This window comes from Garra rufa, chromosome 21, assembly GCF_049309525.1.
Source record: "Garra rufa chromosome 21, GarRuf1.0, whole genome shotgun sequence".
Lineage (NCBI taxonomy): Eukaryota > Metazoa > Chordata > Actinopteri > Cypriniformes > Cyprinidae > Garra > Garra rufa.
In genome coordinates, this window is record NC_133381.1 from 14,433,531 (window position 1) to 14,437,962 (window position 4,432).

A 4,432-nucleotide genomic window follows, 5' to 3' on the forward strand; every position below is an offset into this window, starting at 1 on the left:
CACACACACACACACACACATACATACATACATATACACACACACACACACACACACACACATATATATATCTATATATATATATATATATATATATATATATATATATATACAGTAGTCAACATTCGAAGTGGATCAAAACCTTTTATCAAATTTGTCCTAAAACCAAAAAGAATACCCGTTCCTATCTTAGGACAACTTTTGATAAACGTTTTTGATCCACTTCGAATGTTGACTACTGTATATATATATATATATGTGGACCACATAAGGGTAAACAGGGCTCTCAAGTTTTGGAAAAAGTTTGGAGTGAGATTTTATCTGTTAGGGGAGGAGCCACTCAAATATTTGCAGCAGCGGCCCCTCGGCCCCACGTAATTCTCTCCAGTTTTTGGTAAAAGTTCAACTATCTATTGTTCATAATTAACCAGCACAAAATAAAAAATATAACAACTAGTAGATCTGATAAGTCAAATTCATAAAAATAAAAGGTTTTAAATATTTCAAAAATGCATATGTATCAAAAGTAAAAAAAGAAATTTGGCCCCAAATGAGCAAACTAAACAGCAGTGCTCAATGCACATACTGTAAACATACACAACAATCTGTGTGTGTGTTTGTGAAAGAGAGAGGGTACATATTTCAGCTTACTAATGTCATTTTGTATTTCAAGTGTTTATTGCACACTTGATGCCTTGATGACATTGGTAGGGGCTTGAACTTAGCTAGAGTAATTAGTTACATGTAATTGAATTATGTAATTTAATTAAAAACGACATTTAACTAATCTGTTACAGTTACTGAGAAATAACAAATATAGTTAAATTAGTTACTTTTAAAAATGTTTACAATTACAAAGTGGGTTACATGTAAATATTTTGATTGATTTATTTCCCAAATCGCATTGACTGCTTTAAAATAAGAGACACCAATGTTTCAGGAGTTAAACAGAGGTGCTAAAGATTTTGTGGTGGCTGTGCTTTAAAATGAAATTATTATAATCTTAATTCAAGTGATGAAGGATTTTGTAAAATTGACAGTAATTAGTGTTGAGTGCTACTGTAAGGTAAACCTGCCTGCTTAAAAAGTTTTTAAAAGGATTAACAGTTGAAAACATTCCTTAGAAATTTAGTAATCAAATGTAATGTTACATTACCTCTAAAGCAACTGAAATAGTTACACTACTTTTAAATTACATTCTAAATAGGGAAATTTAATCTGTAGCCTATTACAGCCTACACTCTAAAAAGTGCTGGGTTAAAAAATAACCCAACCATAACCCAGCTGCTGGGTAACTATGGGACAGAACACGCGTTGGGTTGTTCTGACCCAAGTGCTGGGTTAAATCATTTGACCCAAAATGCTGGGTTGTTTATTTGACCCAACCAGTGGGTCAGATTAACTGTGTTGCTGGGTTAAAAACTACCAAAATATTGGGTTATTTATTGTCTAATTGCCTTGCTACCTTTATATTTACCAATAATAATATATAAATCACAAAAGAATGTAAAATTATTATTGTTTTTCTGTAATTCAGTTACACAACACAAAAAATGCATCTGTAAATGTCAATTTAATGAGTTTTCATATTTCTTTTTAATACAGTTTTCAAATAGGTGCAGCTGTCACACATTTTGTCCAACCCTTACAGACACAAATAATGGTTTTAGTAGATCAGTTTCTTTTAAACACAAAACTATAAACAAGGCACAATATATTCCTATTCTTTATGTCAACATTGCAGCAGTAGAACACTCAAAAATGAATTATTACCACATTAGAATCATTCCAAACATTGTGCCATTAAAACTAATCCAAACAAAGAGTCCACCAGACAATTCTTACAATTTAAAACGTGTTACAAGTGGCCAAAAAAAAAAAAAACTGTTGCCCTCAAAAACTTCACACATGAAGACTTATGTCCATCAATATGATATACTGCATGCTGGAGAAATTCCCAGGCAACAAGTCCGCTTCAATGGCATGGCCTGGAACAATGGCGAAGGTCTAGAAATGTTGTCTCATCCCGAGGCTCAAATCCACCATGTTGGTCCCCACCTGTTAATTATACGGCATTTAGTCTTGCAACATAACTAACATTTTAAGTTAAGTGTATTTTATGAACATAAACACAGAGGCATGAAATAAATGCTAATTTTGCTTCTCAACTTTTCATACAGTTGTGGCCAAAATTATTAGAACACTAGTATTTTCACCAGCTAAATAAGGTTTTAAGTCAGTGATTTCTATCTTTTGCTGTAGTGTGTCAGTAGGAAATATCGGTTTACATTTCCATTCATTTTGCCATTAATTGTGATAATCCAGTGACATTATTGTTTGCACAACAGCCAGTGCTCCACACAGGATCTGTTCTCATCATCATCCAGAAGAACTGTGACAGCGTCTCCAAGATGCTCCAAGAGACCTAACTGCAAAGCTACAGTACTGTTAAAAGTTTTAAGCACTTGTCTAAAAATGTCATAAAATGATGCTGTCACAAATAATGTCATAAATAAATGTTCTTTATCAATCAACCTTGATTAACTAAATTAAATCAACATTTGGTTTGACCATCCTTTTACGTTTAAAGTAGCTTTTGCCCTACACTAGGTGCACTTGCACATAGTTTTTCAGGTAGCTTTGCTGGTAGGTCTCTTGAAGCATCTTGGAGACGTTGTCACAGTTCTTCTGGATTTAGTCTGTCTCAGTTTGTTCTGTTTCTTCATGTCATTCCAGACAGACTGGATGATGATGAGATCAGATCTCTGTCTGGAGGATTGGCTGTTGTGCAAACAAAAACCTCACTGGATTATCACAGTTAAAGGCAAAATGAATGTTTGGAAATGAAAACTGATATTTCTTACTGACACACTATAGCAAAAGGTAACAAACACTGACTTAAAATCATTTTTTAGCTGGGGAAAATATTACTGTTATAATAATTTTGGCCACCACTGTGTTTATATATATACACACACCCTTATTAGAGCAGAAAATGTAAAACAAAACTTACAGGTTGTACGTCAATGAATGGCCTCCGGGATTCCGTGGTTGTGGGTCTGAAAACCTTTTATCCAGAGTGGGCAGGACTTTGAAAGCACTTTCCCCTTTAGCATCTAAAAAATAGGAATAATATGCAAACTGTGAAACATATTTTATAATCAAAACAACAAATTGAAACACTTTCATATGAAGATTTCTTCATTCCTTTAAATAATGCAAATTAATTCCCACCCTCATTCAACTAATGCAGGTTAAGTTTAGGTATGGGGTCAGATTCAGGGATGCAGAATATGCTCATGCAGAATAAGGCATCAGTATGTGCTTCATAAGTACTAATTAACAGCCAATATACAAGCTAATAAGCAACTAATTAAGTGTTACTGTAACATTGTATTTCCCAGTTGATGTGTGTCAAATACAGTTGCATATTGTTTTTATAAATTGACATATTATAAGAAAAAGCTTACCTTAAGTCATATCACCCAGGAATGAAGGTCTGCAACTGTAGCCCAGTCTTCAAAAAGTCTGCCTCTGGATATAGCTTCCTTGTCTTGTGAAATCTGATAAAATCTGAAAAACAAATGTGGTTCAATAAGTTTAAGGTTTATACTGGTCTCCTAGTTTGTAATGCAACACAGGCATTCACTAAAATAGAGGAAGAGTGGGGCCGTTCACATGCCGCGCCTAAACGCGTGAAAACGCAAGACGCGTCACTTTCTCTCATTCTTTCCAAAACGCAGCTTGCTCTCCCATGGCGTCTGCCGTTGCTAAGCAACCATGCCCCGCGCCTGGAAAAACGAGCTTCCAATATGAACGTATATTTTGACATCTACATATAACGAACTTCAGTGCACAAAAAACGCGACATATGAACGGCCACATACACCACGAGAGATTAAGTCTAACTTTACATACTGTAGCTAAGACAACATTACATTTAAGTAATAAACAATAGTACACACCAGTCATATTGTGGCTTAACGTTATTAAAGTAAGGGACATAGCGTTTTAGCTAATTCAGATAAGTTAACGTTACCTCAAGGAAAAAAGCGCGAAAATGCTCAACATAAAACATATGGATCTATCGTTGGATTCGGCACGTCGCAGACATTTACTTGAAAAAATATGCCCTTAAAAGATAAATTTTTGTATGAAATTATCTAATTTCGACAAAACATTACAAAGCCATACAGTATGCAGACAGTAAATTAACTTACCCCCGGGTTCTGACCTACTCTTTCCATAAGGCGTTAAAAGCCATATGTATACTGTAAGTTATACAAATAACACTACACTACACACACACACACACACACACTTTATATAACAATAAAGCGATTGTTGAGGCAAAAAAGTACATCGCTTGGCTGCTTAAGTTACAACGTTCGTCATTCACGGAATAAAATGCCAACCCCGCACAGCGAAATAT

The 4,432-nt window shown here is 34.6% G+C and overlaps 1 long non-coding RNA gene across 1 annotated transcript; it reads right to left on the bottom strand.

Moving 5' to 3' along the window:
- Positions 1–1,573: 1,573 nt before the first annotated feature.
- On the bottom strand, positions 1,574–4,007 carry LOC141295211 (uncharacterized). The gene is made up of 3 exons (XR_012341015.1): positions 3,471–4,007; positions 3,014–3,116; positions 1,574–2,058 (listed from the first exon to the last, which is right to left on the bottom strand). It is a non-coding gene; the product is annotated as an uncharacterized lncRNA (long non-coding RNA).
- Positions 4,008–4,432: the final 425 nt, after the last annotated feature.